Raw genomic sequence first — 24,293 nt, forward strand, 5'->3', positions numbered from 1 at the left:
TTAGACCGAATAATGAGTCATCCATTAGGCTGCCGACTTCGCTGGGGAGTCGGAGTGTGTCATATGCTGTTGGGGATAAAGGATCAGAATGGACCATACGCTAGATCGTATCTGAGTTGCAGAATGAGCCGTACGTTAGGCTGAATCTGATGACGAAAGGGGTAGTCGTACGTTAGACTACACTTCAGAAATGTACCGTATGTTAGGTAGCATTTGAGGGGATGGACATCCGAACGGGTCGTACGTTAGACCGTCGCAGAATGAGTCGTCTGTTAGGCCGCATCTGATGATGAAAGCGGTAGTCGTACGCCAGACTACACTTCAGAAATGTACCGTACGTTAGGTAGCATCTGAGGGTTGTAAGATCCAAACGGGTCGTACGTTAGACCGCGTTGGAGTTGCTGGAGTTCAGAATGGATCGTACGCTAGATCGTATCTGAGTTGCAGAATGAGCCGTACGTTAGGCTGTATCCGAAGAAGAAAGTAGTCGTACGCTGGACTACACCCCTGAATGTACCGTACGCTAGGCAGCATCTGAGGATTTGAAGGTCCAAATGGGTCGTACGTTAGACCGCATTGGAGTTGCTGAAGAAGTCATATGTTGGGCTGAATCAGAATGAACCGTACGTTAGGCTGTATCTGATAACCTGTATATGTTGTACTTGCAATAAATGTCTGGGATGGGCTTAAAGATGCCATCGTTAGGAGGATATCGAAGTGTTGTCAGAATGAATGTTCCCATGAACTGTATTTGAAATATGTATCTGAATCTTGAATGTGATTGATAAAGGTGTCTGTCTGAATGAACCTTTTATTTTGACTATATCAGGAGGATAAATAACCTGCAAAGAAAAGTTAGCTTCATGCTATGTCATGATGCATGAGATGTTTCGTGTTATGCTAAAATAAATGTGAATGTTGTATGCATGCTTATGCTGTGAAAGAATGTAATGAATGAGTTATGCGTATGAGAAGTTCTGCTTGGGGACTCTACTGGGGAAAATAAATCCCCATCTACTGATTTGAGACATTTGTGTCGATGACCCTTTCTCGGCTGGGGATGCTTGATTTCTGTCTGATGGTGGAAATATTCAACAGAGCCTGGCTGGGGATGGATGAGATGATCAATCTGTCTGGTGACGCCGACCTCTGTTGGGGAGTAACTGGCTGTGCCTGGGGATACTGCCATTTTCTGAGGAAAAAAAAAAACAGGCTTGCTGGGGAAGAGAATTGGTAGCGGATTCATTGGAAGCATGATTAGACCTTTTCCTTGATCCTGAAGTCGGGTAGTAATTGCTATTGCTATTCTATGCATGTATTTTGGTAAACATCAGTCATATTCAAATGCACATATTAATTCAAATTAAATCAATGGACATTTACGCAACCAAAACAGAAAAGTAAAAACAAAAGCATCTTTTTTTTGAAAGAGGGTTGTATTGATTTTGAAAGGAGGCCTATAAACAGGCAATTTGTGTACAAGGAGACAGAAATCCTAGTAAGAGGAAATTGTCGAAAACAAAGAGAAAGCTATGTGGAAGAAGTCCTATTGATTTTAAGCCTACTACTGTCATTATGTCTTCGAGCATCTCATCCCTTGCTGTCGGATAGAAGTGATTGGCTTGGTCAGTCCCTCGAACTTGGATGAAAGTTGACTGAGAGCGGGACATAGTCATACGCTTTAATCCCTAATTTTTGCCTGGACCGCCTTTTCAGGTTTTCAGTCCACCAGGATACCCTTTTTTGCCCAAGCCGCCTTTTCAGGTTTTCGACTTGCCGGGTGTACATTTTTTTTATATATCCCTAATTTTTGCCCGAACCCTTTTGGTTCGCCGGGATGCCCTTACTTTTGCCTAGATACGTCGATCTAGCGGGTCTCTTTTATGCGTAGTATTTTTTAACTATGTCCGCGTTCACGGGATGTGGGAAGTCTTCACCATCCATTGTAGCGAGTATCATGGCTCCACCTGAGAATACCTTCTTAACTACAAATGGCCCTTCGTATGTGGGAGTCCATTTGCCTCTGGGGTCAGTTTGTGGTAGGATGATGCGTTTGATTACCAAGTCGCCAATTTGATACACTTGTCTCTTGACCTTTTTGTTGAATGCCCTGGTCATGCGCTTCTGATATATCTGCCCGTGACATACAGCCGCAAGTCTCTTCTCATCCATCAAATTTATCTGATCGAGTCGAGTCTGAATCCATTCGTCCTCGTCTAAGCCCGCCTCTTTCATGATCCTTAGAGAGGGAATCTGAACTTCCACTGGTAAAACGGCTTCCATTCCGTAGACTAAAGAGAAAGGAGTTGCCCCTGTCGAAGTTCGCACGGAAGTACGATAACCATGAAGAGCAAATGGTAACATCTCATGCCAGTCTTTGTATGTTACCGTCATCTTTTGTATAATCTTCTTAATATTCTTATTAGCCGCTTCTACAACGCCGTTCATCTTTGGCCGGTACGGAGAAGAGTTATGGTGTTTTATTTTGAACTGCGTGCAGAGTTCAGTAATCATCTTTTTGTTCAAATTAGTGCCGTTGTCAGTGATAATTCTCTCAGGGACGCCGTATCGGCAGATGAGGCTGTTCTTGATGAATCGTGCCACCACATTCTTAGTAACAGAAGCAAATGAGGCTGCCTCCACCCACTTTGTGAAGTAATCAATAGCAACAAGGATGAAACGATGTCCATTAGAGGCGGTAGGTTTAATCTCGCCAATCATATCAATGCCCCACATTGCAAAGGGCCACGGCGCGGTCAACACGTTTAATGGAGCAGGAAGCACATGTACTTTATCCGCATAGATCTGGCACTTATGACAAGTTCTGGAGTGATGGTGGCAATCAGTTTCCATGGTGGACCAATAATACCCTGATCTCAGAATCTTCTTGGCCATCGTATGTCCACTAGAATGAGTCCCAAAGATACCGTCGTGCATGTCTTCCATAATCTTCTCTGATTCCTTTCTATCCACACAGCGAAGCAAAGTCGAATCGTGGTTACGTTTGTACAATATTCCATTACTCAAAAAGAATTTAGCGGAGAACTTCCTCAGAAATTTCCTGTCATTGATGGATGTCCCTTCAGGGTATTCCTGAGCTTCTAAATATCTTTTTATCTCGTGGTACCAAGGCTTCTCTTCTACTTCATCAGCGTTAAGTTCATAACAATATGCTGGTTCGTCTAGTCGTTCAATGGTAATCCGGGGAGCTTCATTGTCCCATCTGACTCTGAACATAGATGACATGGTAGCTAATGCGTCTGCCAACTGGTTCTCCTCTCGTGGAATATGTTCGAATGTGATCTCTTCAAAGTATGGGATTAATGTCAACACCCGTTCTCGATAAGGGATGAGATTCGGATGTTTAGTGTCCCATTCTCCTTTGACCTGACTGATTACCAAGGCTGAGTCTCCGTACACCTTCAAGAACTTGATTCTTAGGTCTATAGCAGCTCTGAGTCCCAAAATACATGCTTCATACTCAGCCATATTGTTGGTACACTCAAAACATAGTCTAGCGGTGAAAGGCGTATGGCCACCCTTGGGGGAAATGATCACGACGCCAATACCGTTGCCCAATGCGTTAGACGATCCATCAAAAACCATAGTCCATCGGGATCCCACTTCGGGTCCTTCATTCGGTCCAGGTTCTTCATAATCAGTAACAAGCATGACATCCTCATCTGGGAACTCAAAATTCATAGACTGATAATCATTCACGGCCTGATGAGCCAAATGATCAGCTAGCACGCTTCCTTTGATTGCTTTTTGGGTGGTATACTGGATATCATACTCTGTTAAAATCATCTGCCATCTTGCTATTCTTCCGGAGAGGGCGGGTTTCTCAAATATGTATTTGATAGGATCCATCTTAGAAATCAACAAAGTGGTGTGATTCAACATATACTGTCTTAGTCGGCGAGCAGCCCAGGCCAAAGCACAGCAAGTTTTCTCGAGCAGTGAGTATCTTGTTTCACAGTCGGTAAACTTTTTGCTAAGGTAGTATATGGCATACTCTTTTCGACCGGACTCGTCATGTTGTCCCAACACGCACCCCATTGAGTTTTCTAAAACGGTTAAATACATGATTAGAGGTCTTCCCTCAACTGGTGGCACCAGAATTGGAGGTTCTTGGAGGTACTTCTTGATTTTGTCGAAAGCTTCTTGACATTCATCATTCCATATCATCTCTTGATTTTTTCTCAGTAACTTAAAGATGGGTTTGCAAGTAGCGGTCAAATGGGAAATAAATCGGGCAATGTAATTCAAACGTCCCAAGAAACCTCTGACTTCTTTATCCGTACGGGGAACTGGCATCTCTTGAATAGCTCTCACCTTGGCTGGGTCGACCTCAATACCTTTACCACTGACAATAAAGCCCAAGAGTTTACCAGATCTTACTCCAAAGGTGCATTTGTTCGGGTTCAATCTCAACTTGTATTTCTTCAGCCTCTCAAACAGTTTGTATAAATGATCGAGATGTTCTTCTTCAGTATGAGACCTGGCTATCATATCGTCCACATATACTTCTATTTCATGATGGATCATGTCATGGAACAAAACCACCATAGCACGCTGGTACGTTGCTCCTGCGTTCTTTAAACCAAACGGCATTACTTTATAACAGAAGGTGCCCCATTGCGTCACAAACGTAGTCTTCTCCATGTCCTCAGGTGCCATTTTGATCTGGTTATAACCCGAGAATCCATCCATGAAGGGGAATACCTTGTGTTGAGCGGTGTTGTCTACCAGAACATCAATGTGTGGCAGTGGGAAATCATCCTTGGGACTCGCTCTATTCAAATCTCTGTAATCCACACACATTCGCACCTTACCATCCTTCTTTGGCACTGGTACCACATTAGCAACCCATTGAGGATAAGAAGTAACCGCCAGAAAACCAGCATCGAATTGTTTCATGACTTCGGCCTTGATTTTCTCGGACATTTCAGGACGCATGCGACGAACCTTTTGCTTAACAGGACGACAATCTTCCTTCGTCGGCAAACGATGCACTACTATATCGGTATCCAGCCCTGGCATGTCTTCGTAAGACCAAGCAAAAATCTCCACATAGTCATGTAGCATCTGAATCAATCTTTCCTTGATACTGCTTTCCAAGCCTGCTCCTATTTTGACTTCTCTCTTGTCCAACTCGGTACCCAGATTTACAGTCTGAACTGACTCCTCATGCGGCTGTATAGTCCTTTCTTCTTGTAGTAACAGACTGGCAAGTTCTTCAGGTACTTCACAATCTTCCTCACTTCCATCTTCGGCTCGGTAGATCGGATTTTCAAAGTCATAATGAACAGTAGTAGAACTATTATCAACAGGATCCAGAGTGGATAGGGATCTGCAATTCGTTACGTGCGTGTGTGTAAGAAAACATAGCTCGTTTGAAAGATAATAGGAAAGACAAAGAGCGCAATATTTGAATGCAAAACGTTCATTGATTTATTGAATATAAATATGCTTATGAAAATGACAAAACCCCTAACAAATTAGCCATTGTGCCTCGGGCATAGACACAATGCTTTAAGAAGTTTGATTGTAAAAGAAAATTAAAATTTGCAATTCTAGAATAAACAATAACAATTACTCCTGACTAAAGGAAATCGGGATAATGTCTTCAGTCTTCCAATTGTTGAGTCCGTCACCAATTGTTGGGAAAATCCAGCTATCCAAGTCGCAATCACTATCAGCATCTTCCATAACATTAATCTGATTTTTGACTATCTTTCCAGAGTTAAACCCTAGGCCAGCTTTATCAGACTTGTACGGTACATTGATCAGTTGACCCCAACCAGCACGATCACCATTTTCAACCGCGGCTTGAGCATCTTTCAGAGAGATCATGACAGGGGGAGCACGAACAACCTTGGGCACAAGGGGAGTTGGCTTAAGGACAGGAATGGGCGGAGGAACTACTTCAAATGACTGAGAAGGAGTCTCAAAGAATTCACCATCCATCTCGACGTATTTGAAGGCTTGCACACTACTGACAATATACTCTTCTTCTCCACATACAGTGACGACCATGCCTGCTATTGGATACTTCAGCTTTTGATGAAGCGACGAAGCTACCGCACCTGCCCCATGGATCCAAGGGCGCCCCAACAAGCAGGAGTAAGCGGGACGAATGTCCATCACGTGAAAGGTAGTGCTGAAGACTTGAGGTCCTATCTTGATAGGGAGAATCACTTCACCATAGACAACACTCTTCGCACCATCGTAAGCACGCACCACAACATCACTAGGTTTCAGTTCAATGCTTTTATAGTCAAATTTATCGAGTACAGCTTTCGGGAGCACATTCAAGGAAGAGCCGTTGTCGATCAACACGTGAGCCAGGGTGATCCCCTCACACTCGATGGAGATATGCAGAGCTTTATTGTGATTCTTTCCTGCTGGCGTCAGGTCAGCATCGGAAAAGCCTAGGCCATTGTCAACAGTCAAATTAGCAACATAATGTTCGAATTGATCGACGGATGTTTCTTGAGGCACATGAGCGGTCTTCAAGAATTTCATCAATGCATTGGCATGGGATTCAGAGGATAATAACAAGGACAACATTGAGATTTTAGACGGAGTATGCCCCAATTGTTCCACTACATCAAAATCGCTCTTACGGATGATTTTCAGCATCTCTTCCATTTCCTGTTTGGCAACATCTTCAGAAGTAACTTCGACCGATGTCTCTGACTGAGGAGGATTGACTGGTCTTTTTCCTCGAATTTCGGGAGCGGGAGGTGAGATTTCTGGGGAGTAGATCCTTCCACTTCGAGTAACTTTACTAGTCCCCACAATATCATTAGGATTAGCAGAACTACCAACCTGCTTTATGCCATGGATGTAAACGTCGCCTCCATAGTTCCACGGAATAGCTTTGCTGGAGGAATATGGCACGGGGCCAGGTGCGGTAATAATCAGGGGAGCCACTTTGGGCTCAGCGGTAATCTTCACAGGCACTCTAGTAGCGGTAATCTTCACTGGAGCTTTGGACCTAGCAATCACAGATACCTCTTCAATAGAGTTGTCCACCTTAGGAACCCTTTCAAATAGAATTGTACGATCATCCATCAACCGTTGAATGCCGTTCTTCAACTTCAAACAATCATTGGGTCGGAGTACACAGAGATCGCAATCTTCAGCACAACCTGGAAATAAACCAGCTTGCAATAAATTCTTCTTAACGATCAGGAGAGGAGATGTTAAATCAGCAACGTCAGTAACGTGAGAATTGTCGTCCACAACATTAACATTCTGGTCATGATTAGGCATAGGTGCTGTGATGACATTGGGGGTCGCCGGAGGATCAAATTCAATTTCTCCAGCGTCGATCATATCCTGAATCTTGTTCTTCAACAACCAGCAATCATTCGTATCATGCCCGGGGCTATCGGAGTGATAGGCACACCTGGCGTTGGGATTATAACGAGGAGAAGTAGTGTTGGGATTTGCAGGAGGGCCTCTGAGGGTAATCAAATTGGCCTTTAACATACTCTGCAGTGCTTGGGTTAAAGTCATATTGATCTTGGTAAACTGTCTTCTTGACCTGTCTTGTCTGTGTTGGAAGTTCTGAGATGGCGGTGCGGCAATTGTAACTGCCCCAACAGTATGGTCACAGCATTTGATTCACTCTTTCCCTGATAGGACTTTTTGGTGTTTGCAGAAGTAGCTGCCTGTATCTTTCCACTTCGAATGCCGCTTTCAACCCGTTCACCTGTCAAGATAAGTTCAGTGAAACCTGACGAGGAACTTCCCAGTAGATGGCTGTAGAATGGGCCAGTCAGTGTACCCATGAACATGTCCACTAACTCTCGATCAGTCATAGGGGGTTTGACTTTGCCAGCCAAATCTCTCCACTTTTGAGCATATTCTTTGAAACTTTCTTTAGAGCCCATAGTCATATTTTGTAGCTGTAGCCGAGTAGGCGCTAACTCAGAATTATACTGGTAGTGCTTGTAGAAAGTTGTTGCTAAATCAGTCCATGTGCGGACGTTAGAGCTCTCAAGCTGATAATACCACTCTAACTGTGTGCCAGACAGACTCTCTTGGAAGAAATGGATCCACAGTTTCTTATCAGTAGTGTGCGGCTGAATCTTTCTCACATAAGCCCTTAGATGCATCTGAGGACAAGAGGCACCATCATACTTAGTGAAAATGGGAACCTTGAATTTGCGGGGAATGACCACATCAGAGACCAAACCCAAGTTTTCGAAATCCAGACCGGGCACTTTCTGCCCCTCCAGAGCTAGCATACGTTCTTCCAGCAACTTGTACTTATCATCCTTCGGAGAGTACTGTTCATGTTCATAATCTTCATCGTCGTCCTCAGAATTGACGAGATTAGGATTCTCATCTTCCGAATCATTCTCGGTCTCTTCTTCTGAATCCTTCGGAATTCTAATCTTGACTCCTGTAACCTGTCCCTTAAGCCTTCTCCTCGGGTTGATGTAACCCACAGGCTTCTGGTCCTTCTTCTTCTCCATCAAAAGAGCTTTCAGTTCTTCCTGCCCCTTAGATAAGCTCAGCATCATTTCCTGGAATTGAGCATTCTGGGCCTGGAGATCTTTGACAGTTTGTTCGAGAGCCATTGTTCAATCTGTTTGAATCTGCTGGAATCTGTTTGATAGGAAAATCGTGAGAACACTGATCCTTTAGAATACCTGTTATGCGATGCAATGCAATGTATGAAATGTTTTCAAGGACTTTCGGGATTTAACTTTGCATAAACTAACAAAAAGAGCTTTTTTTTTTTTTTTCTGTTTTGTTTTTTCTGTTTTTTTTTTAGCAGAGTTAAATCCCTAAATCCTTGAAATGGTTAGTACAATGCCATGATGTTATGATGTTATGTTGTTATGATGTCATGTTGTTAGATAAATAACAAGCACAAGCAAGTCACACAACAATCATTCCTAGGTTTTAAGGCTTGCGTGAGTTCCATAGGTAAATACCCTCCCCACTGAAGTTTGGTTGGTTCAACCTGTCTTAGAATAGTAACCAGGTTCTAGAAGGATCTCAAATCATTGACCTTTCCTTAAGTCCACTTCAGTGCAACACCAAGTGGTTGACCGAAGCTTCCCTAAAGTCCAATCTCAAAGAGTGTAGTATCGAGTCTCAACCAACTCCAGTCGGAACCGAAGCCAGTTATCTCACTACTTTCTAATGGCCAGGATGAGTCAATTAGGGTTCTAAAGGTCTGGTTAATGCTTTTATGACACCACGCGAATGCCAAATATTTCCTCAACTAACATGAGGAACATCAGGACATCCAAAGTGCCACATTAACCGTAGCCATCATTTTGACCATTCCAGTATACGCCGGACAGTCGCGATGATCTCTTGCTACTTACCTAAGGTACACTAGATCCGGGTGTAGGATCTTTCACTCAAGCATAACATACCCAAGCAATCCCTTAAAAATAAATCAGACAAATTGAATAAGTGATCTTGTTTTTAAGGTAACCTCTCTTTTTAAATATTTAGGGTCCCCAGCAGAGTCGCCAGTTCTGTCATACGGTGAACTGGACTTTTTTGTGGTTTTAATCGCAATGTCGCGGTTAGCAAGAGTCGCCACCGACTTTTCTTTTATCCAATAAGGAAAGGTGGAAAAGAACAGGAAAAACCTTAATTTAGATTTTGGGTTCGGGAGGTACATTATACAAAGGGAAGGTGTTAGCACCCTTTGTATCCATGGTTATCCATGGGCTCTTAATTGCTCGATCACTTATATTATTTTTGTCTGAAAAAAAGTGTTTGTGAATTGTTTAGAGAAATTGTTTTGAAAAGAGAATTTAACTTTGTAATGATTCTTGTATGAATGTATACAAAGTGATTATCTCGTTTAGTTTTGAAAATTGTTTAGAAAAATATAACTCGGTAATGATTCTAGTATGAATGTATACCAAGTGGTGATTTTCTGAAGGTATTTTGAAAGGTGTGAGGTGTGAAAGAATGTTTTAGGTTGTGAGCCAGCAATTAAGAGTTATACCGACCCAAGGTCTTTATGAGTATTTCCTATCCTTATGAGGGTAAAACTGTCCTTATTATTGAGAAATAAGTAGTTTTATCCTTTGGATGTAAAAGGGTCATCGTAGGGTCATCGATTGGTCATTGAAGGCAACAGTTATGAGGATACCTTAGCATTCGAAGGGACTATCATCATTTAACCGTAGGCAACATCGGAGGGTCATCGAGGGACAAAGTTGTATATTCGAAGGCAACATCCGAGGGACTATAATTTATTTTATGATGATTTAACCGAAGGGTCTTTGCTAAGGGTATCCCCACGTTCGCGGGACATGACCGTAATATCGTAATCGTAAGGCAACAAAGAGAGGTCCAAGATCACTTATTCAAAGGCAAAGTTTTACAATTAATTATATAATTAGGATGAAACTCCACATTAAAATTATTAAAAATAATATATTAAAAAATTAATACATTAGAAATTAATACATTAAAAAATTAATTTATGGTGAAACTCCACAAGGGTATCCCACAAATAAAGTGGAATACCTAGCCAATAACCTTTTCCTGGGATATGTGAACCTTTACGAAACTCAAAAAAAAGAAACATGTCAGAACACCAAATCAGGGTGCAATCGAAGATTACACCGGAGAAATATCACAACAATAAATAGGATAGGATGAATAATGCATGGCTATGATAAAACATAAAAAAAACAGAATAGAAAAGTCAGCTACTGTCTCGTTCGCCTCTGCCTCGCCTAGCGAAGGCCACGGATTTTGAATTTGAAAACAGCCCCATGTTAGGAACTTTGAATTTTATGGCATTTTACCACAGGAATAACATGGTCAAACATTCAGGGTATTCAGGCATATTTAAATTCCCATACGAAAGCAAATTGTATATCAACATTTAATCATGATGCATTATATATGTAGATATGGCCAATTGAAAGTATAAACAATAGAGATACGCAAACCTGTTTGCCAATTCAAGGTTGAAGGGATTGACCACTTGTAGTATCGGAATAAGTTAGGCAGCGGGAATTGGACGGCGATGGCTTCGGTGCAGATGGGCTGCCTTCAGGGTTTCTTTACTCTGAATTCTCCGGGTAGGCAGGGTTCCTATGCCAAAGTTTCTATCCGTCCTTCTCTGTTCTCTCTCTTTCTTTTTCCTCAAGGTTTTGTTCCAAGGAAACCTCAGAGTGTTTTGCTTCTCTTCCTTCTTTCTCCAGTGAATCTCCCAGTGTAAACTCCAAGTCTAACTCCCCCCCTTTTCCTCTACTGAAACTTCAGTATTTATAGACTAATTTCGTGGGTAATGGGCTTGAAATGAGGGAGACCCAAGTCCAAAATAATTTGTTATATTTTATTTATATATTTATTTTAATTATTTAATTAATTAATTAATTAATTAATTAATTAATTAAATTTTTTTTCTTTTTTTTTTCTTTTTTTTTTTTTTCTTTTTTTTTCGTTTTTTTTTTCTTTTTTTTTTTTTTTTTTTTTTAGGAAAAATGATGGGTAATTTTTGGGGTATGACACCTGTTTTTTCAAATATCTTTTTATGTCATAGAACCAAGGTTTATCATCAGAATCTGCCTCAATTACTAGACAATGTGATGGTTCATCCAAGTGGTCAATGCGAATAGAAGGTGCTTCATTCCTCCACTTGACTTTAAACATGGATTCCAGAGTAGCTAGAGCACCTGTCAACTGATTCTTATCCCTTGATATAATGAAAAATGATTTCATCAAAATAGGGAATCAACTTCAAAATATGCTCTCTATAAGGAATCAACTTACTATCCCGAGTCTCCCAATCTCATTTAACCTGACTGATTACCAAATTGGAGTCTCTATATACTTCAAGAATCTTAATTCTAAAATAAATGGATGCTTTAATACTGTAGATACATGCCTCATATTCTGCCATGTTGTTTGTGCAGTCAAAGCATAATCTAATAGTAAATGGAAGATGGAAGCTAGTTGGAGAAGTAATAATTGGTGCACACATATTCCATGACCTCAAGCATTAGAAGCACCGTCGAACACGAGCGTTCATCGAGATCTTAGTTCGGGTCCTTCATTTGTGCCTGGAATATTGCAGTCTCTGATAAACATGATGTCTTCATCTGGAAAGTCAAACCTCATCGATTGATAACTCTCCACAGGTTGGTGAGCAAGGTAATCAGGCATAACACTCCCTTTCATAGCTTTCTGGATCACATACTGGATGTCGTACTCAGTTAACAATATTTTCCAATGAGAAATTCTACTAGTGACAGCAGGATTTTCAAAAATATACTTTATTGGATCCATTTTGGATATTAACAAAGTGGTATGGCAAACCATATATTGTCTCAAGCATCGAGCAACCCAAGTTATAGCTGTCATACCCCAAAATTTGCCCGTTAATATTACAAGGCATTTTTCAAGGCACTCCAACTTATTTTCCAAGGCATTGACCTTCAAGGAACCAAGACCCAGCTCACAGATGACAAAATTCCAGAAAATGGCCTAAACTGGCTTGCTCGCTAGGCGAGCAAATCCTTCGCCTAGCGAACCCTTCGCTATGCCACTCGCCTAGCGAAGCTTGCGAGTACCAGAAAATTCTGGGCTTCATTCTGAGCCCATTAGGTCATAAAAAGAGCATTATAAAAACCACAACTTCAGTCAGAAAAAGGGAGGAAAAAGGAGAACGAAAACGGAGAAAGGAGAACCCTAGCAAGCAAACCCTAACGCTCACAGACGGCAAACCCTGGAGGCAAACCCTGAAGGAACTCAGTGGCATCAAGGTTACCTCTGCCCAATTCAATCCGATTTGCCAATCCAAGGTCGCAATTTAATTTGCAAACAGGTTTGCATTGCTATTACCGCCTTATGTTCTTAATTTGCATATGGCCTTATGATTAAATTTATGAAAATATCTTAAGTTTGGCATGTGAATTTTTAGTATGTATCTGAATACCTTAAATGATTAACCATGTAATTGCTGTAATGAAAGCCATAAGGCATAAAATGGGCTGAAATTGTACTGTTATCAAAACCGGAATCCGCAGCCGCTCGCTAGCACATCGCTAAGCGAGCATGCAGCGAGTATTCGCTAAGCCTTCGCTAGGCGAAGCAGGAGCGAACGTGACAGTAGCTGACTTTTCTGTTCTGATTTTTTTTGCTCATCTGACATTTTTTATCATAGCCATGCATTGTTTACCTGATCCTATTACTGTTGTGATTTCTTTTGTGGTGTAATTCTCAATTGCACCCTGATTTGGTATTCTGACATGTTTGCTGAGTTTTGTAAAGGTTCACATATCCCCGGAAAAGATAGCTTGGTAGGTATTCCACTTTATTTGTGGGATACCCTTGTGGAGATTCACCCTAAATCACTTAACTGATTTTAATGTATTAATTTTAATGTGGAGACCCACCCTAAATTACCTAGCTGTTTTTAATGTATTGATTTCATTGTGGAGATTCATCCTAATTACCTAATTGATTGTAAAATATGGCCTTTGAATATGTGATCTTGGACCTCTCTTTGTTGCCCTACGGTATTACGGTATAACGGTCATGTCCCGCGAATGTGGGGATATACTTAGCAAAGACCCTTCGATTAAATCATCATAAAATAAATCATAGTCCCTCGGATGTTGCCTTCGAATATATGATTTTGTCCCTCGATGACCCTTCGGTGTAGCCTACGGTTAAATGATGAGTGTCCCTTCGAATGCTAAGGTATCCTTACAACTGTTGCCTTCAATGACCAATCGCTGACCCTACGATGACCCTTAAATCCAAAAGGACAAGACTACTTACTTCTCAATAGTAAGGACAGTTTTACCCTCATAAGGATAGGAAATGCCCATAAAGACCCTAGGAAGGTATAACTCTTAATTGCTGGCTCACAACCTAAAATATTCTTCATACCTCACACTTTGCAAAATACTAGAAAATCACCACTTGGTATACATTCATACTAGAATCATGTCGCATCCGCGAAAAACAACCGGCGGGCTGAAACAAAAACACAACACAGAGCCGCCACTGCGCGTTATTTATCCCAAGATAGGGAAAGGAAACGCTCAGAGAAACCTGGAAAGACATGGTCTCGCGACCAAAGAGAAAGGGTAAGGGAGTCGGTTACGCAAGGGGAAGGTATTAGCACCCCTCACGTCCGTCGTACTCGACGGGATCCACGCTCTAAGAAAAGAAAAGGTTGCTAAAACACCACACACACACGCACCGAAGACAACACAGGTGGGGTTAAGGGAGAGAGCTCGATAGGACGTCGCATCCTATGCCTACGTATCTCGTCTGGAACGAGAATCAGAGCTGCCGTAGTTCGGCTTACGCACGCCAAACAAGCAAATAAACACAGGCAAACTGGGAGCCTGAATGCCAATCACTGGACTTATATCAGCATCCGAACCAAAACACACACAAGAGGGCAAACGTGGAGCCCGACCGCCAATCACTGGACTTACGTCGGCATCCGAACCAAACACACAAGAAGAAGATAACAAGCAAACACACACAAAAAAGAAAAAAAGTGCCCGGAGAGACCTCGCACGGTCTCCTGCCTACATACCTCGTCTGGAACGAGGATCAGGGTGATGTAGTTCCCCTGAAAGGGAAAGAAATTCTAGCCAGAAACCAAGCGAAGACACGCTACCAGGGAGCTGTTCTCGAGCCTAGTGTTATCATGCATCATTGCCCTATGTTCAGGTTTCTACCTACTTGCACAACTGCAAGCTAATCCTATCCAGGAAGAAAGCAAGCATACAAGCATACAAGCGAACAGAGCAAACAAATATTCACAAAGCACACACTATAACCAGTCAAGTGAGGCTCAAACAATGGGTTTGACTGCCGAAGCAAGTCATCTGTACATGGGTAGTATTCGCTCTTAACCTTGCCATTGAGGGGCTAAGGTGAAGCTGATGAAAGGTGAGTGAAGATTAGACTTCACAGCTCTTATCCCTGATCAGGGAGAGCTTCAGACAAAGGAGCGTGGGTCCAGAATGGAGGGACCCTTCTACGCTCAAGACTCTGACTCGATTGTGCAACAACACAAGATCTTGGGTTTGTGTCCCAATGCATCAACACACAGCCGTGTGAGCAGAGGGACGACTCACAGAATAGTGGGGGATAGATTGAATATCCCTTGGCTTCCACCAATTGCCTCATAGAGTTCTTCACCTGCTTGGCACGAATGTAAACAACCACAAACATCGCCTCTTAAGGAGGACTTCAGACAGTTGCCTGGCCAAATAACAGGCCAGGTCTTCCAGACTACATGAAGAATAGAAGTCCTACCTCAAGTGGTTTAAAAACCAAGCAGCAGCAAGCAAGTTCTTAAAGAACTGTAAGCAACTAAATGTACCTGAAATCAATCAAGTATCATCAGTACTCAGACAGACAAACAGTAAACAGCAAATGTTAATCTATACAGACAACACAAGTCAATGCACACAAGTGCAAGCTATAAGCCTAAGCTCAAGCATCAATCCCTACAAAACAAAGCCATGTTAGTTCATAAACACCAAACAGTCTCAATTTAATTGACTTGAAGCAATCTCCTTAAGCATTGTGCATTTCATCCTGAAAATCCACACCAAATGTGAGAAACTAGACCCCTAGGCCAAGCCTAGGGTCCAAAAGGGAGAAAAAATTCTAAACAGCAAGCAATTCTCAACCAAAATCAAATTCAAGCAATTCAAAAGCAAATGCAATTGGTCCCCTGCTCATATCATCCACCATTTTCATTTCATGCACAATTTGGTACAAACTAGGTCAAATACAACATCAAAAGTCCAAACAGAATGACTTCAATCAAAAGCATACCAAAACAATTCCAAAAATCCTCAAATAATTCACACCTAAACAGGACACAACCAACAAGTAGCATGTCAATTTTTAGCTCAATTGGACAAAAGGAACTAGGCCAATGAAAATCAAGAAATCCAGACACAATTATGCAAGCCAATTCATAGCACCAACACATGCATTCACTTCAATAATTCATAAAATAGTGAAAACAACTAAGAAATGAATGGGACCAAAACAGTGATGTCCTACAATGTGTCTATAATCAGCATACCAAATTTCATATTCATCCAAAACCATATGAGCATTTCACAAAAGATACACCAACATGTGTCACACAAGGTTGCACAATGAACCAATCAGTGAAGAAAATTATCAATCAAATGGAAAATGCCATATAAAAATCCAGAAAAATTCACATGACATCTCAACATATCAATGATCATCCACACAAAATTTCAGCTCAAATCAACATCTCTAGGCATTTTAAATAAAATCATGAAGTTGACCTAGCTTGGTGTGACACAAATTGTCACACCTTAATTCAAAAAAATCATATCTCCATCATCAAGTATTCAAAAATCACAAACTCTATATGAAAATCACCATCAACATGTCCAGAACAAGCACAAAAATTTTCATCCATTTCTTTGGAAGTATGAGCATTTCATGAAGGTTTTGGCAAAACATACATACATGTGACACATTCAACAAACCCTAGGCCAATTATTTTTCCACACGTGCACAAAAATATTAAAAATCACCATAAAAAACTACACATCACAAGGAGAATAATGCAAAAAGTCTCATCAAATTTGGACAAAAAAAGAAGGAGTTATGAATTTTTGAAGTTTGGAAAACAATGCACATGGAAATTGGAGGGAAAAATAAAATGGATTTAAGTTTGAAGACATGCTGCAGGTGATACGCGTATGGTGCACAGTGATACGAGTATGGCCAGTGGTGGCTCAGTGATACGCGTATGGCGCATAGTGATACGCGTATGGCGCACAGTGATACGCGTATGGCGCATAGTGATACGCGTATGGCCAGCGGTGGTTTCCACCATCTTCTTCGCGAAGACGGCGGAGCTGTGTTCAGAAAATTTTCCAGAATTTTGAGATGCATACATCAACAGAAAGCTCTTTCAATGTAGATTACAGATCAATCAATATCTAAACCTAACAATCCATGGATTAAGAGATCCGAGCAAAAACATTTTGACATGTCAAACTTTAAGCAAGCATAACTCATTCATTTTTTATCCATTTCACACGAATTTTATATTAGATTAATCAGCATGAAAAACTCTATCTAAACATGTTAATGGAATTAAGAATTGAGAGATTCGAAAACTGAACCTCTTGAAGAGCAGTCCCTAAATGTGCACGATCCAAGGCTTTAAATGATCCAAATCAGCTCCCGAGATGATAACTTGAAGCTTTATGTGTGAATTGAAGCTTGAAACGAACTAGATCTTGATTAATTTTCCACTTCCATCTTCATGAGTTTGCTTGAAATGTACACAAATTTTGCTCGAATTTGATGATCCAATGCTTGATTCTTCATCCACTACACTCAATAAACCAGAATATGGAAGAAAAATGCTATGCTATGTGGAGAATTTTCAAGTTTTGATTGAGAGAAAATTTTGGAGGGAAAAAGTTTCAAGATCCAAAAATGGTGAAAAAAGTGATTAACCTCCCAAATTCTGTTATGATTAGAGTATATATATGCTCTACTAATCACTCTCTAATCACACTTAAGCCAAATATTAATGAAATGAATGAATTAGGGAGTGTTTTGGCAAATTGAGTTTTCACCCTATGCATGAAAATGCATGGTGAATAGTGCATGAATTTTCCTTCAAATTTACTCAAAAAATATGTTTTGGAGCAAGTTTCAAATGATGTTTGTAAGCCAATGCAAGTGAAATTATGTGTAAACCATGAATATTTCTCAAAATCACTTTTTCCCTCCACTTTTTTAAAATTAAATCACTTGAAAAATGGACTTTTTATGTGATGAGTTTTCATGAAATGTGATGATGGATTATGATAGTACATGTCAAATGGAGTTTGCTCAAAAAAGAACCACATGAATTGGCTTTGTGAATCAAGAGTTATGCCACTTTGAAATTCAACTTTTTTTGTGCTTAGATCAATCCATAACTTGCCAACCAAAAATGAGAAATTCATGTTCTTGGACTTTTTGGAAAGGTGAGAGCAAGATCTACAACTTTCATGTTGGACAAAATTTCATTTGAAGAATTTTTGGACACGTAATTTTGAGGAGAAAAACTTTCCATTTTTGGCAATTTTCAATTACAAGTCACTTTCTATTTTTGGAAAGTTTCCATCTGACTTTATTTTCTTCATTCTTGATCTTTGAAATGCCAAATGAAACTTGTTTAGACATGAATGAAGTGTCTCTAACCCTCTCCCACCTCCAAATCCATAAAATCAAGCACAGTTGACCACAGTTGACTTTTTCAACTGATAGATGAATTTGGTTGTGCACTGATCAAGCTGAGCCCCAATCCTCTGATGAAATGGCTCAAGGGTGAAACCCTAGCCTCCATAAGCTCAATATAGTCATGGAATGATCCTCATATCCATCATAGACCCCATCTCCTTCATATGCCCTGATTGGCCCAATGCAACTGATTAGGGTTGACCAGTGGTCAAAACCCTAATCTCAAGGTATCTGGTCAATCTCTTGAATCTCTTGGATGATAACAAGACCATGATGATGATGATGTATCATTTCAACCAAGATAAAGACCAATCTCTTTGAGAATCAAAAACCCTAATTTGTACCACACATCCTCAGATGATTAATGATCAATCCAATGAACCCTCAGCTTGAATCTCAACCTCTTATCCTCTGATCAAGACCTAGGAGGACGACTTGCTTATGTAGCCACATGATATGCAAATATGCAATGACTAATGACCTACAAATGATATGCAAAAATGCAAAGCTAGTCCCAAGAGAGGAGGGCAAATTTTGAGGTGTTACAGCTGCCCCTATTCAATCCACTGTGAACCTGTCGATATGAATAGCCTCGGCTTTCAAATGATCAGGATGAAGAGTGATTGAATACCAAGAACAGACAAACAATTTGCACTCTGATGGGAAAATAATTAACAATGCCTGTCAGGATCGGCAAAGAAGCAATCTCGGAAGAAACATCCGTCTGGTACGGCGAAAGTCGGTCTGAATACCGGAATAGAATGTCGACCTGGATACCAAAATAAATGGTAACGCAGGGATAACCATGGTTTGAACACCACATATCCGCTGGGGGTTATCATCTCTTTTTTATGCTTTTCTTGAACCCCGAAATTTTCTCTTGCACCAATGATCCTCAGATCACCGCATTTGAACCCCGCTCTCCTATTTGCCAAATAATGAACCCCATTCTCCAGTTTGAACCCCAGTCGCCTGACGATAACTCGCGATCGCCAAATGTGAACCCCATCTCCAGAAAATGCCGCAACATCTCCCTTTCTCCATTTGAACCCCGTCTCCAGAAAATGCCTCAACATTTTCTTTCCTCCGTTTGAACCCCGATCTCCAATCTCTCGTGATAATTCCGCTGGCAACGTCGGAAATAACACCAAACACCACTCTGAGGGCGACATGTCAGATGGTATACCTTCACAAAAGGAAGGTAGCATTGTAAGACCCCAATTTTGGCCCTAAGATCCCTCATGGCCCATAACATCTCATATCATGGCCTCAAGGATCATTGCATACCCTAGCTTCCCTCCTAGTGGGTGGGTTACCTTGTGAGTGTGGTTCCTGATCACCAAGCATGTATTGCATTTGTATAATCATTGCTTTTCATATGTTTACTAACCAAAAGTACAAAAATATTGTCATCTAACCATGTTGCTTGCAGATGAAGCTAGCCAGGTCAAGACAGTCAAATCAGACCTTGAGCAATGGATGGTGACTATTCTTGAAGAATTTGGACACCATGATCATTCATAAAAAGTTCATATAACTTGTGATATCATTTGGAAGCAAGATCTCAAGAGAAAGAGGCTTGGAATTCATCAGAACATGGCCCAGTCAAGAAAAGTCAACAAAAGTCAACTGTGGTCAACTGTGCATTTAATCAGGATTTGGAAGGTGTGAGATGGTTAGAAAGACCTCATTCATGTCCATACAAGTCCTATTTGACATTTCAAAGGTCAAGGTTGAAGGAATTGAGGTCAGACAGAAAGTTTCCCAAAATGGCAAGTGGACCTATAATCTCAGCTGCCCAAAATGGAAAGTTTTTCCCCTCAAGATAACTTCATGATACAAGCTTCAAATAAAAATGTGTCCAACATGAAAGTTGAAGATCTTGTTCTCACCATTCCAAAAAGTCCAAGAACTTGAAAATCCCATGTGTGGTTTGCAAGATATGGTCCAGTGAATTTCAAAAAAGACCCGTAATCAGGAGGCCATAACTTCCACATGGATTGTCCAAATTGCAAGTTCTTTATATGCACAAACTCCATTTGACATGTACTTTCATGGTGCATAATTGGATTTCTTCAAAATTGCTCAATGCAAAAGGTCATTTTTGAAGTGAACCAATTAAAAGACAGGGGCAAAATGGTTCAAAACACAAAGTATGAAGAATTTGGACATGAGACCTATGCCATTAGCTTCCAAATGATATTTGCAACTGGTTCAAAGTGAGAAATTGCTGTTACAATGCTTCTAACCATTCCAAGGGCATAAGAGCCAAATGCATCATAAGCTTAATTTTGCTAATCTCATTTTTGACTAATCTTGATTAAGTGGTGGATTAAGAGCTTGGTATATATACTTAATCTCTAACAGAAATAGAGACTAATCACATTTTCACAAATCTAACAGAAAAAAATCCAAAGCAAAACTCTCAAATTCTCCCATTTTGCTCAAAATTTTCATAGCACTTTTTTCATCAATTCAGCATTTTCTACTAATCTTTGTGCGATTCCATGATCAATTCATCATCTATAGGTCCTGTGTAGTTGCTGTTTGCAGAGATTGAAGAGAAAAATCGAGCAAGAACTCCACTGCCAAAGCTGAAGAACATTCATGGCAGGCGCAAATTTTTGATTCTTGAAGCGCAATCGAACCGTTCTGAAGCCTCCTCGCACATCCATAGCTGTTGTAGATCACCTGTTTCTGTGATTCGAAGCTCAATACGCACAGATTACATCACTGCACTCAAGAAGGTGAAAAATTCGAGTATCACCATTTGTTAAATTGCGTTGTGGTTATTGTAGAATGCTGTTTGTAGATCACGTAGCAAGTTGTGGATTGTAAAATTGTTGAGAATTGCCTGAGTTATCCGCGATTTAAGTTTAGATGCGTTATCTTAGTTCGCTCGATTCGCTTCAATCATGAACTTCTGGACAAAATCGCATGCATATTCATGATCCTGATGAGATGCCGGTTCCAACGGTATAAGGCTTGTTCGATTCGGTGGTCGTTTGCTCGTAACCGAATTCGCCGGCGATGAATAGCATAAGTTGTGCGAAGAAGATGAACATTTTCTGGAATTTTTCTTCGTTGATCCGTTCAAAGCCAGGCGCAGTTCAAAAGCTTGTTTCCCTCCGAAGCGAACGAATCAAGCGCTGACACATCATTTAATTGGACGACACCGTTTTGGCTGTGCGTGTGATTATTACCGTGTTGCCATTCATTCATAAATTAATTAATTAATTCTTTGTAAATCCTAAATAATTATTTCAAATCTTCAAAAAATCATAAAATCATCAAGAATCATCCAAATAATCTGAGACTTTTTTTGTTAATCTCCAATTTTAGTCTATTATTTTTTAGTTATGAAAATTAAAATTGTGCTTGGTGGAATTTTAAAGGGTGAATTGATTTTTGACATGTATGATATAATTGCATGTTTTGCTATTTTAATTGTGAAATCACCATGCCTTATCCAAATGAAATGAAATTTTAGGTGTAGATTCTTGACACTCTTCTGGAATTTTTGACATAGGATTTGTATTTTTTGGACCTCTTTTTTTTTAAATATGATTTATTGAACTTGAGTGTGCTAATATGTGACATGAAATGATATGCGATGTTCCCCAATTATTTTTCCATGCTTCCCTGTGGCCTATGGCCTTGATTTTTTGCATGAGATATCCTTGACATGTTAACTTTCACTGTGAATTTTTGTGGATTTTAATAATCCATTTTCTATTTGATTAGGATTTTTGTTCGCTGCTTAGCATTTTTAGGGCCTTGTTTGTGACACATTTGTATATATGTTGCCAAATCTTCATCCTTAACCCTATGACCATGAAAATTGATAGAGTGTTTCCTAACACATTAAGCTTTAATTTGGCTTTGGTCCCATCCATTTCCCATTTAATATCACTGTTTACCATTGGATTGAAGTTAGTGTACATTTTGTGACTTCATTTGATTGTGTTTTTGCATGCCTTGTCATGTTGAATTAATTCCTATAGATTCACTAATCCAAATGGCATAAAAATTGACATGTAGCTTGTTGAATGTCCTCTGTTTAGGATATAATTTTTGTGGAATTTTCCATGCTGTTTTGGTATTTTTTGTGATGTGATCTTGCTGGTTGCTCATATGTGATTTACATTTGCTTCCTTTGCCTTACATGATGCATAAATTGAAATAGGGGCATAGTTTGGATTTGGGACCAATTGGAGTCCCTTCTTGATTGGATTATCTTGGTTTTGATTATGATTTACTTGCTGTTTTAGGATTTTTCCATCCTTTGGACCCTAGGCTTGGCCTAGTGGTCTTGTTACTTATGTTTGAGCTTGACTTTGAATTTTCAGGTTGAAAAGCTAATGCCTTAAGGAGGTTGATGCATAATTGAGTTGAAATCATTTGACCAATTGTTTGTTTTGTAGGGCTTGGTTCACTTGACCCTTGTGCCATGCACATGTTGCACATTATTGTTTGATTGTACATTGGTTGATTCTTATGTTATTGTTTTGTTTATGTTGGGATGCTGATTCTGTTTGACTGATTCCAGGTACCCTTAGTTGCTCAGTTCTCTTAAGAACTTGCATTGCTTTGCTTATAAGCAATTGGCATTGAGGTATAGAACCTTCTTCTTCATGTAGTCTGGAGACCCGGCCCGTTATTTGACCGGGCAACTGTCTGAAGTCCTCCTTAAGAGGCAATGCTTGTGTGTGTTTATATTTGTCCCAAGCAGGAAAAGTCCTCATTCGAGGCAATTGGTGGATCAAAGAGATAAGTAGCCTATCTCCCACTATTCTGTGTGTCTTCTCCTTGCTCCCATTACATGGTTGTAGCATTGAGATCCAAACCCAAGATCTATCGAGTCCAATTGGGGAAAGAGTTCCATCTTTCTGAACTCCCCCACATTCTTATATTTACATGCTCTCTCGGACCTGAGATAGAAGCAATGAGGCACACCCCTCATATCCTTTCATCTGCTTCACCTTAGCCCCTCAATGGCAAGGTTAAGAGCGACGCTTACCTCTTACAGTGGACTTTCATAGTCAAACCCTTTTGCTTGAGCCTCATTGAATGGTTATAGCGTGTGCTACTTGAATTTATGTGATTGATTACTTGATTCATTTATACATGATTACTTGATTGCCATTGTGCATTTACTATCATTGTTTGCCATTGTGCATTTATCATCTTTGTTTGCCATTAGTGCATGATCATTTCTTTTGTCCTTGTGACATTGATGTTTTCCCATTGAGGACAATTGTAAGTCCATATTGATTGGCTTTTGTTCCTATGACATGGAAGAGATAGAGTGTAAGACCTCATTGGTCACTCATATCTTCTTTGCTCTTTGTTTGAGCATTGTTGTTGTATGTGAGGATTCATTGTAAGTCCCTGTGATGTGGCATTTGTATTCCTAGGATCATACTGTGGAGGTTAACATAAGTCCAGATGGATTGGCAGTTAATTTCCCTGTTTTGTTTTTTTGTTTTATTCTGATGGAGATTAGTGTAAGTCCATAGAGTGGCTTCTGATATCCTTACTTGTTTTAGGAGACAGGTATAAGACCATTGAGTGGCACCCAGTATCCGCTTTTATTTACTTTCATCTGTTACCATGTTCATCTTATTGCTCATTTGTAGCCTATTCCTAAGGACCCATTTGAATCATCTTCTATATGATTTCAAGAGGTGGACCCTCCTAAGAAGTTTTACATTCACTCCACCATTCCATTCATCCCATTGTGTCCTACCTTTTCACACATGTTTTAAAACTTGAAATAAGTGTTGTGCAAACATTCTCACCTTCTTTCCAAATTAGAAACTTGGACCTTAAGTCCATGATTTTCCAAACTTTATTTTTGTAAATACTTCATTTTGAATTGACTTTAATCATACTTTGACCATACTTTGTAGATAATCCAAATCAATTAACTTCACCCATTCAAATGATTTTGTGGCTTTGTCCATGTTTGTTAAGTTTTCATACATTAGCTATAGGTTTGATTTACCCTAGTTGGT

Source organism: Lathyrus oleraceus, chromosome 6, assembly GCF_024323335.1.
Source record: "Lathyrus oleraceus cultivar Zhongwan6 chromosome 6, CAAS_Psat_ZW6_1.0, whole genome shotgun sequence".
Taxonomy (NCBI): Eukaryota; Viridiplantae; Streptophyta; class Magnoliopsida; order Fabales; family Fabaceae; genus Lathyrus; species Lathyrus oleraceus.